Source organism: Polypterus senegalus, chromosome 2 (assembly GCF_016835505.1).
Source record: "Polypterus senegalus isolate Bchr_013 chromosome 2, ASM1683550v1, whole genome shotgun sequence".
NCBI classification, from domain to species: domain Eukaryota; kingdom Metazoa; phylum Chordata; class Cladistia; order Polypteriformes; family Polypteridae; genus Polypterus; species Polypterus senegalus.
The window spans coordinates 117,201,214-117,213,401 of record NC_053155.1 but is presented as its reverse complement, the minus strand read 5'-3'; the positions used below and the strand labels follow the sequence as shown (position 1 = coordinate 117,213,401).

Genomic DNA, 12,188 nt, shown 5'->3' with positions numbered 1-12,188 from the left:
CAAGCAATAAAAAGGTAAATAAAATATGAGGCAATGTTTTGAAAACCGATGAATACAGATCAGGAACATTAGCCTCAAACTCTGTGTTATATACATGACTACACATCCAGGACTTTGAAATTTTTAAAAGAATCTGCAAAACTTCTCCAGCAGCATTCTTTCAGTTGAACAACAAATCAGATAGACACAAACAACAGCGAAAATGAAAGGATGGTGAAGTGCATATAAAACGGAAATCTTCATAAAATGAGTTGTGGAAAGCTGGTACACACTATTGTACACTGTGGTAAATTTTCTCAGTTCTTTTACTGTATTTAGTGTGCATTCACAAGCCACTGAGTGCCACATTGCCATGTCTACTTTTTGTAGGACTTTCGGGAGTACACAAGCTTGAGTGTCATTGTTTCTTTTGTACGTTTTTATTACTGACCATATTTATTGCCTCTTTCGTGTATGGGATCAGTGTTTTTTAAGCTGACAGTAATAATAATGTTCATCAATAATAATATTCACTGTGCAGTGTAGAGATAAGTAAATTCACAAAATTGTATAACAATGTGCATAACATAAAACAACTCTAACCTCAAAGTTAAGAATTAACAATAATTGTTCACTTATCTAATGAGTACTCTTTTTTTGCAATTTAAATTGAGATTTTGTGCAATTATTAACTTAACTCCATAAAATAAAAGCAACCAAGTACTTAACTTACATGGTTCTAGAGAAACAATAGACAAAAGACCTGCTTTGGAAAGGCCATAATCTTAAATAGTCTTTTAAAAACTTTCTGTATTCATGGATCGTTCCTCAAATTATTATTATTAACATTGTAATTTACCAACAACTGTTAACTAACTAAATGTGCTAGTTTATTTTTGATACAGCATTTTTGTTCCATAATCTAAATATCCATTAAAATCACACTAAAAGCTTACATGATGAATAATCAGATTAAATGCATTTCTTTATATTTATGATTTTCGTGCAAATGAAATAATTTAGTGTACATGCATTGCAAGTAATTGTTTAGGAAACCCAATTATACCACAATTGCAATATTATATGGACTATACCTACAGTATGTGATTCTTCTTTCGGCTGTTCCCATTAGGGGTTGCCACAACAGATCATCTTCTTCCATACTGTATCTTTCTGTCCTCTACATCTTGTTCTATTACACCCATCACCTGCATGTCCTCTCTCACCACATCCATAAACCTTCTCTTAGGCCTTCCTCTTTTTCTCTTCCCTAACAGCTCTATCCTTAGCATACTTCTCCCAATATACCCAGCATATCTCCTCTGCACATGTCCAAACCAGTGCAATCTCACCTCTCTGACTTTGTCTCCTAACCATCCAACATGAGCTGACCCTCTAATGTGATTGCTAAAAGTTAATGCATTTATTAGAATTAAATATATAATTTACAGTAACTTCTGTCATTTTGGGGTTGGGAGCTGTCTTGCATCAGAAGATGGAAGGATATACTCTGTCTCCTTGAATTACAACTGGAAAGTCTGAAAATGAACAGATGGATGATTTAAGAAAAACAAGAGGGCAATGATAAAGAGTTGGGGCACCAACCTGGTAAACCCATATAATTAGACTGAAAAAACAAAAGAAAACACACAATAATTGTAGAGAGGTCTTTCCAGATGTAAGTGCAGGACAAAACTGACAAAGATGGTGGAGCTTCCAGTTTTCAGGATGTCAGGATAAGACAAATCCAATTGGAACGATCCCAGAAGTGACGTCAGAGGTATTATAGGTGTGAATCATGCGGTCTGCAGAGGGAGGAAGAGAGAAAGGCATTAGGATACAGCGCCATCTCCTGTTGTGGTGGTAGAAATACAGTCACTAGGGCCCTTCACCTGTTCCCTATGCACATGTGCATAACATCAGATGGATAAAATTATCAATGAAGCAGTTATCAATGACATAGTGGTTAATATTGCTATCTTACAGTTCCAAAGCCCTAGATGTTCACACTGTCCTCTTATGTGGATGGAATTTGTAGAAATACTCAGATTACCACCTAAAGATGTCAGCGTTACCCTAATTAGCATCTCTGACTCAAGTTGCTATAGGTGAGTGTTTGTGTGTGTAAACATAGACAGCCATAGTATCCAGGATGGGTTTATGCCTTGTCCCTGGTATGAATGTAATAGATTATGGCTCCCTGATGCTCCTTGATGGAGAAATGTGATATAGAAAATGGATGTATGGATGGGTGAGTTACGATATGTAAGGAAAACAATCATAATAATTTGGGTCATCTTGTGCATAAATTTAAAGTAAAGCCATTCACAAATATAACATAAACATAAAGCAATTGATATTGTGAACGAATGTGGACACTCAAACCACCAAATAGAGGATTTATGCCACAACCAAGCCATTTAAAATGTTAATTTAAGGTTTTATTGAGTTTGTGAAGCTTGGTATTAGCCTGTTTAGCGTCTTCTGTAATAAAGAAGTCTTAGTTAAGACATGATTAATAGAATTTAGTCAGTATCTACCATTGTCTTCATTTGACTGTGGACCTTTTCTCACTAAAGGCAAATTTCACATCCAATAATGGGGATGGTGGAGGTCTTCTTCTAACTGCAACAAGAAAAGGAAAATAAAAAGGCAACAAGTAAAGTCCACTGAAAGAGGCCGCATCTTCACCCTGCAGAATAAAAGCATAAAATTAAATCTATAACACAATAAAGTATGCAGAGAGTGAAAATGGCATTATACTTTATGAATCCACTGTAAGTTGGGAAAAGCTGGGAACTACTTTGATATAAACTCCTCATCTTTCTGGCAATGCTAGGCAAACAAGATGTAAGGTTTTATCATAAAGGCTACTGAAACAAGGGATATTGTAGTCAAACTTTTCAATGTGAATGAGAAACTACAACTCATGTAGGACTCCATGCTACATTATGTACAAGATGCAGCAGCAAAAGAAATGTTGCAAAATGTAACAATAAGGTGCATACCTTCGCCTGTCCTCCTCTGACTAGCTACTCGTAAGAGAACTTTGCTACTTTTTTCTTTTAGCTACAAGGCTATGTAACGACTTAATCCATGGAAATTTTCATTAAGTGTGAAGAATTCTTTTAACAAGTAAAGAAGTCTGTTTTTTTCAGATTGTAAATCCAGACAGTATAGAATTACATTTCTTTTTGCAGCACAGTATTGTTATTATTGATAATCCTGGTTAATTTTTGCATGTTATTCTGAACCTCTTTTGCACTTTTTTTATTTAGTTTAAAGTTTTTTGGAGAGAAAAATTTACTTCTGACATTGTTTTCTTGCTGCAGCATTTGCTATGAAGCTGTCATGCAACATCTCCTGGAGGTCCATGCTGCCGACATCAAAGCATTTGCAGGATTGAAGGTGAGTATTGTGCACTTTCTGGTCATCCAAGTGTGTGGATAAGTGTTGTTTTGGCACATTATATTGTTTAGAGTCTTTTTTGGCTTTGACTTTGATTTTTGATCAGCACTTAGGTTTTGATGAAAGATGGGATTGGCTTTCGGTAACAACCTATTTGTTGTTATTTCTTGACATTTCTTCTCCCGGTCACCTCCATCATTGTAATTTTGCTTTAGTTTTTGGCAAAATTTAACATCCATGTTTTACTGATTTGCAGTGCAGAAAGAAATGGTTTGAATTTATGTCCATGTCTTTTCATTTACTTAAAGAGAAGATGTTTTAATTGTGCTTTTTATTAAAAAAAGGGATAAATCTTCATGGGGGAACAGCTTCTTCTCTTTAATGTAAGCTGCTATTTTCGGTAACTTGCAGTTAGCTCAAGGTCACAGAATTATGCAGTGGGTAATATAGCTGCTTTACAACTCTTGAGTCTTGAGGTACAAAGTTCAGCCCATGTACCTACTACCTGTATAAAGTTTTCATGTTCTACCTTTGTTTAGTTCTGTCAATTTCAAGTGCATAAGGCAAAAAACTCCCTAGGCGTGTGTGTCTGACAGTGTGAACTTGTTACAGTGCTCTTAGCCTGCACTCAGTGAAGAGCGCTATAGAAAAATAAACTAAACTGAACTGAATGGATTAAGAGAGGCCCACTGCCCAAATTCTAATTTGAAAAATTCCACATCAAGTAAAGGGATTAACTACATCTAAGTCGAGGAATCTAGGCTAAAACAGAAAATAGTAATGATAATGACGTGACCCTGAAGGTGTTAAAGGCTGTCAAACAGTGGCACAACTTAAGTATGTGAGACAAAAGCACATTGTGGTGACAAACACGCAGGAGCAAAAAGACCACAACACCAAATGCATGCCACTAGTAAATTCCCCTTCACACTCCTGCACTTGAGTCTCAAGTTCTTCAGTTAGAATAATTAGAACTCCAATTTGACATCTGTCACTTTTCATTTGCTAACTGTTTCAGTTGCCAACTGCAAATGTAATTTGGCTTAAACTTCTAAGGGCAGACTCCCTGCTTTACGCTACACAGTACACAGTAGACATCCACATGAAGCTATGGGGTGAGGTAGTGCTAGTGAGCCTAGCATTAAATACTGCTTACATAGTTCAGCTCTATTCCTTTTGAATCTCAGGCCAGTGAAAGTCTGCATCACATCTCGAACTTCCTTGTCTTTTTTACTGCACTATATTATTTGGTTTTGATTGTCTTCTGCTTCATTTTCTCAATATCCATTGCATTTTTGGCACTCAGAAAAAATATAAAAGTAATAACATTGTGATTGTATTTTTAATACCTAAATAATATCTCTTAAAATGTAATGGTTTTTACTCATATTCCCTGCTATAACCATTTTTATTGGAATTTTATTGTACTTATTAGACAATTTGGCATCCTGTGTTGCTCAATTATTGCTCACGTGAGCCTGAAATTGTCCCAAACCAACAACATTTACTGTACATCAAGTCCCCCAGCATCCCAGGTCTGATGCATGTTTTTTACACACATATTCGTATGCTATATGACTTGAGGGTGGGTGTCATGACTTATACTATTACAAAGTTATTGTAGCCGCCGAGGCGTAAGGCGTTGTCAAGCACGGGTAAAACGCGTGTCGAAAGAAATCTCACAGTCCAAAAATTCATTTTAAAATATTTAGTGAAAGTTAAAAGCAAATAATCCACACAAGAATAAAAGTAATAGTTAAAAAAAAATAAAAAATAGTTACACACGTAGAATAAAAGGCAAAAAAAAAGGGAAAAATGTATCTTCTCTAAACTTAGCTTTTCTTGAAAAAAAATTAGTTATTTCTATACTTAAAAGTTCTTTACTTCTTCTTCTTTACTTAAAGATTCTTAACTTCTTATATACTTAAAGATTCTTAGTTTCTTCTTCTGTATACTTTAAACATATGACACAGCTGTTTTCTTACATATGTACTTCACACACTCAAAAGGCTCGTAGGCCGGTTGGCACAGTTTAAAACCTTATGCCTTCCACACCTTACTTATGGCAAGGCTGTCACTAACTGAACTATAATGTTTACTCAAAGCTGTGAGAAATGGCAAGAATATACCAATACAATTCTACTTACAGGGGTTATAGGAACCTCCCATAGGTTATGCATTGTCAACTTGTAAAATATTCATGAATCTTATAGAACTAGGAAAATGGCTCTTACAGTTATACCAAACAATCAGAACATGTGATGCCACCCTTAAAACTATGGTTTGAAAGATGGGATAAACTAAAGCTGGAGTCTCAGTTATAAATGCTGTAAGGCAGTCAGAATACAAGAAGCTTTTCTCAAGAACAACTTCACACCCCCTCATATGCAGCACACATATAAATACTGACTCCTTCGATGTGTTTAAGAAGTGTTTGAAGACTCTGTTGTTTGATGAATTTTTGTCTAACTTAGCTGTTAGGTTTTGTAACCTTGGAACTGAAACTCGCTGACATTGTGTGATGATCAATTTCATATCCTAGTCCTGTAATACTTGCTCTCAAATAATCACTCAGTCTGATATTAACTTCATTATGTTGTCCTACATTGTAAGTCGCCTTGGATAAAAGTGTCACCTAAGCGAATAAATGTAAAAATGTAAATGATATAACTGATAATAATATATGCCTTTAATGAACTGAAAATTAAAAACTGAAGCATAGCGTTAGTAACGAGGGAGAAATGATTTGTTATAATAATTATATAAACAAGATAAAGAAATGTGGCAAAACAAAACATATATTGTTTGGACAAAAACAAAACACAAACAGAAAGAAATACAATACCATGTCAATAAAAAAGGTAATTGTACTGTTCAATTAATGGAGGCACATTAAACACAAAAAAGTATAAATATGGCACCTGTCCATATGTCAGCATTATCTGCTGCATGCAGTGATTAAATTGATTTGAATACTTTTTTGTTAGAAGAGAAAATATTGTGCAAGGCACAAAACCTAAAGCTAATAACAGTTTAACATGCAGGTTTTTAAGTAATCATCCACTAAATTCAGTTTCACTAGCTGCTCACATTTCTCATATTTTTCCTTACAGTTTTCACCATTCCCTTTTATTGATGCACTTTTGTCAGTGTGCCCTGCCAAAAAGTTCTACTAACACCTTATTTATCACTCTGTCAAAAATCTAGTTAAGATAATGGCAGGGCAGTAGTGGAAAATCTGAATTTCTACAATATAAACTGGGAGAAATCACTAAAAAGTTGATATTAGAAATTAATAAGAAAAATAAGAGCAGAGCAGCTGAGGACCACCCTATGGGCTTGATCGAGGTATGCAATGATATGCCGAGGATGAGAGGGTGTACTTTTGCTGAGATTTTCTTCTCCTTCTCTCCCCACATCACTGAGAAACTGCCCAGTGAGGGCACTTGGCCCCGCCCCTTCTGCTTCACCTAATGTAAGAACCCCGGCTGCCCAGAAGGAGGCGTCATTTGCAAACAGAGAGAACCGCCAGATGTACCTCCAGTGATTGACCTGGATTTCTACATCAAAGACTCAGATTGCTTTTGTTGTTTATTTTGCCCAATTGGGTTGCTTATTGAAGCCAAGAAGTATATTTGTATTGGACTTTCCATTATTAAAATGGTCAACCAGGTTAGTGTCCCAACTATTCATCTGCTTTGCAACCTGTCATTCCTGTACCCGGCCACACAGTGTTAAGACTTACAAACTGTTTTATCTTGATAGAGTAATATATATATTTCTCTACTTTCCCCTATTGTATTATTAATATGCAGCCTTAGAATGCTTAATCCCACAGACTTACCACTGTATATAACTTATCCCCACCTTCCCTTCTATATCTATAACCTCAGGCAATTAGATGTAGTAAAAAGACAAGCAGGAGTTAAGTTACACATAAAATAATGTATTACTGATAATATTCATAAATAATAACAAAATGCAAAGTACATTTGAATATTGGCAACCATACAACCTGATAAAATGGTGATGTGTAATTCAGGTGGCACACAGACTTGTAGTTACTTAATGTCTCCAGTTAAGACATCGTTGGTGCTCAGCTTTCAGCCACATGTCTGTTCAATATGGCTGCTGAGCTGTGCTCTTCATTGTGTTGTCTTCATCATCACAGGTTAGCAAGAGAGATGCTTCTTCATCATATGTTGGTTAGAGAGAGAATGTGAGGTTAAGCATGTACATTTATAGATATTCTCTCCAATTCCTAGAACCAATAGGACATCATGGTACTTAGAGGCCTCTAAGACAAGCCAATTCCAAACAGCCATATCTCAGACCAATGGGTGAAATAGAACATCTTAACACCTCAACCCCCCAAAGCCATATGTTAAACATCCTGCCTTCCTTGCAGGGAGGTTGAAAGACTTTAGCAGTGAAATACTCATCAAACTGGTTTAAGACACATCCCCCAAATCCTGTCCTAAAATTAGTCGTAAACGGGGTTTAAACACAACTACCTCTCACCAAAGTAACACTAAATTACATTGGTTTGTCTAAATTATAAATAAAGACATACAAAACATTTATCAAGTTATATGCAAAATCTCACATCACAACACAAACATATAACAGAAACAAAATGATAACAATGTTAGATAATTCCAAAGATCTACAATTAGAATGACTTTAATGTTCTCAGCTCAGTCAGAAATTTCTAGGTTAACAGTCTCGGGAATTTAATGAGATTTGCTCAGTTACAAATATAAAGAAGACGTGGTGATTTCCTAGGCTGAAACCTGACAGTCCTGTGTAAAGTTTGAAGATTCTAAAAGTAAGACAAAATGTTTGTGATTACCAAAGACACCTTTTTTACTTTCAAAAAGTTAGATGGTAAGCAGCAGTGGTAGGTGTTGTTTAATATTCATTAGTTACATTTTACATAGAACACTGACAAAAACGTATAAATCGACACTTTTCGATTAAGAAATGGTTAACTCATAGTCAGGGGTGCCTAAATTGTGTAAATCTATCTAAAACTGAAAGCTTATTTTGAAATTTCCTCTTGTACTGAATTCAGAAATAGTAAAAAGCACGATATTGAAATGTTACATCAAGCTGATTCTTCAACAAGAAATGAAAGGTCATTTAGGAAGAGGGCTATCAAACAGTGCCACTACTTGTAAAGTTACAAATGGAGACCATTTCTGATTTTCCATATATTAATAAAAAATTTAGGATGAAAGTCTGATTTTGAAAGTCCATGGTGGTCTCAGCTGCGGAATGGCTAATTGGGGGAGGCAACTTGATGGCTGAGGTCTCCAGGACTTAAATCCAAATCATATTATGTGACATCATACACTGTTAAATTCTGCTCCATACTTGTAATATGTTTATTTTTATACTGTATTGAGGATTACTTGTGTTCTGTTCTGTGTATTGTATTGTATTTGACACCCACTACACACCCAACCTACCTGGAAAGGGGTCTCTCTTTGAACTGCCTTTCCCAAGGTTTCTTCCATTTTTCCCTACAAGGGTTTTTTTTGGGAGTTTTTTCTTGTCTTCTTAGAGAGTCAAGGCTGGGGGCTGTCAAGAGGCAGAGCCTGTTAAGGCCCATTGCGGCACTTCTTGTGTGATTTTGGGCTAAACAAAAATAAATTGTATTGTATTGTATTTTTTAATAGCTTTTCAAATGTCTTCTTTGGTGTCAAGTCTTTTATAACAGGTATGAAACAATATCCACATTTCTGTGGTTTTGTATAAGGAGTAGCTAGCTGTCATGCTTACAAATTCACCATCTAAGGAGCTCTCCGTTTTTTGTGTTTTCCAAAAGGTGTATTCTGTTAACTTGGCCACACTGTAGAGAAGGGTAGAATTGTGGCACAGGCTGAACTTCAAGCTGAGCTTTAAAAAAATTAGGCATGGTGATAAAAGAGTATTCCAAATGAAATTAGGAAATAATTTAATAAATAATATTATCTATTTTAAAATAATGCATTAATAATAATTTGAAATGGTTATTTTTATTTTAAAAAGTGGAATCTATGGCTTTTAATTAATTCAGCTGAGGCAGCATTCCATATTGTAGCAACTTTTCAATTTAATGTAAAAAGTCTGCCCTGAATCTTAGGTCAAAGGTAAGCAAACCTGATGCTGGAATTTTGCTGGTGTGAAGGTTTTCTTTCAAAGTGACTTCTCACTTAGAGGTTGTTAGTTGAGCAATTTATTTAATTTCCGATATCTCAAAATGAGTTTGTCACATTTGCTTTGCAGACACCATTTATGTTGTGCCCTCATCCCAGGTCTTGTCTGTAACCACAGACTTCATGTGTGGTTTACTTTTTGATTTTGTTTTGTGCTCCCTGGCCATTGGTATTTGGCAGTTACTTTATAAAGGGGAATGTGAATACAAGATGTGCCAGTGTTATTGTGTGGTGTTTCGGTGGTTTCTCACATGCTTTTATTTTTGGCTTTTTAACTGCTTGCTTGTTATTTCACATCCATTTTTATTTCTGTGTTTTTGAATATTTCATCTTCCTCTATTTTTTCTTCATTTCATTCTAATGTTAGGCACCTTCTATGGGGTGGCAGAAGAAACTATTTACTGTTGTAGATATTGCTATTGTAAAAAGACTTAGATTCTATAAGAGAAGCACATGGCCAGACAAGAAAGTGTTTGAAAAACAGTTAAAAACAAAGTGTAGTGGAGACCATTGTAAAACAAGAAGCAAACATGGTAAAAGGTTTAGGACACATCCAAGAACCCCAAATAATAAAAATAAATAAAAGAGAATGATCTTTTTACTAAGATATTGTTGACATCTTTTCAGATAGGAGCCCGACACAGAACTAACCCAAAGATGGCTGAACTGCTGGTCGAACGGGTTCCAGGCAGGAAGTGGTGAACAACGGACGTGATGTCAGAGGAGGACCGGCCATCGATCTTTTTTTCTGCAGAGAGAGGAAGAGAGACATTACCACACAGTGCCAACTCCTAGTTTGATGGGTAATTAAAATCACCAGATTCTGTAAGCTGCCTCTCAAGCACACGCCCATGACATCATTTATAGTAGGCTCTTTAGCAGATTAAATTAGACTAAATTATTAAATGCAACATTGAACCTATTGAAATTTCACAAATTGTTTATCATCAATTCCTGATTATTTAGGCAAACCTGTTGTGGATCTAAACAAATAAAGGATCTCTCTGCAACATTCAAGTGGATATTTCTTTTGAGAACTAAAAATGGTTCTCCTATGGCATCGTTCTGTCTCTGTGAATTCTACTTCCAATTCTCTGGTTGTCAGCTCTCATTCACACACAGCTCGCCCCTGTCACTATACAAAAAAATCAAACCTATTTGATTTTGTCAGGCAAGTTGTGGATTAGTTGCACTGAGTCATTGGGTATGTCACATTAGTTGAGAGACTTCACAGGAATGCATCACAGACAGCCTCAGACTTTGTAAAATTATGTAATTAAAGATTACGACTGAAAATCGTTGAAATAGTTGCATAATGTGGCATAGCCTTAAGGCGGATAGTTGGTATACACTGTCATAAGCTGAGAGAGAAAAGCTTCTCTAATGGGAAGCTCCATCAGAAGCTGGTCCAGCAATAAATGCCAACTTCAAGGAACTCTCTGTTTAAATAAGAGCATTGAAATGGTCGGGTTTACACTGTGGAGATCAAATTGATGTCCTGCGATTTCTTCTCCACTGTAAGGATGATAAAGAACATGCAGTTAGAGATTGTGCATCACCCGTAATTCTTCCGACTTGTTGTCTGTTATCAGAGACGGTGAAACACTCCTGATGCTTGTGACTGACAAAATGCATGCATCTAATTCTATTCTGAAACCATTAGATGCAATCTGTAATTCTGCTGTTAGCTTTCAAACCGGGAACTGTTATGGTACTTGGCCAGAATGTAGGCTGACCTCCTCTAAATGTAAGGAGACAGCAACATGTTTTTGTTTATTTACAAATCTCTTCTAAATAAGTTACAGTGTTTTCTTATTTCTGTTCTCATTTAGGGATCAAGAACTGATCAGACTTGCTCTCAAGGAAGTCTTTTATTATAGGATCTGGCAGAAATAAGGCTCTTGTTAGGATGGTGTTTAGATTTTAGTGCTCCATCAGCCTGGGATAAATTGCAAAAGAAACTTTTGTTAAACCCTCTGCTGTTTAGAGAACTTACTAATGACCTTTTTCGTTTTAATGATGGTTTAAAATGATTTGAATTTGCTTAAATACGTTTTATTTTATTTCAACTTTTCTGTCTTAATTTTGATTCCTGATTTCAAAACTTATTTAGATCTGATTATCAGTCAGTTGATTATTATTATTTTTTTAATTCAGCATTTTACTCCATATACATGGAAATGGTCTGTCCCTCAGTGTGTCTTTCAAAGCATAAATAAATAAATTAAATACAGCATTAAAATAAAAAGTATATTTTGTACTATTTATTTTGTTATAAAGTTGTAATAAAATGATAAACCTGGAGAAACATATTGGTAAAGTATTAACTACAATGCTATAATTTTGTTTGCTCTTACTAACTATTTGAAAAAGACATAAAATGCCTGTAAGCACTAATAAACTAAGTTTTGACAAATTATGTTTTTATTCCCCATTGTCTTTTTAATTCCTTTTTATTTTGTGATCAAGTTCCCTGGAAAAGAAAACTTAAAAATATATTTGCTCAGAAGAAAAATCAGTGTCCTCCAGCCCCTGGAACAATAGCAATCTGTGGAAAACATGTTCTCCTCTGGTTTGTGTAAAATGTAATACATAATCTAT

General features: G+C 35.4%; 1 long non-coding RNA gene across 1 annotated transcript; it reads right to left on the bottom strand.

Annotated features, from left to right (window-relative positions):
• Positions 1-1,334: 1,334 nt before the first annotated feature.
• Positions 1,335-10,380, bottom strand: LOC120524235. Its single transcript, XR_005632787.1, has 3 exons — positions 10,239-10,380; positions 2,520-2,604; positions 1,335-1,784 (listed from the first exon to the last, which is right to left on the bottom strand). It is a non-coding gene; the product is annotated as an uncharacterized LOC120524235 (long non-coding RNA).
• Positions 10,381-12,188: the final 1,808 nt, after the last annotated feature.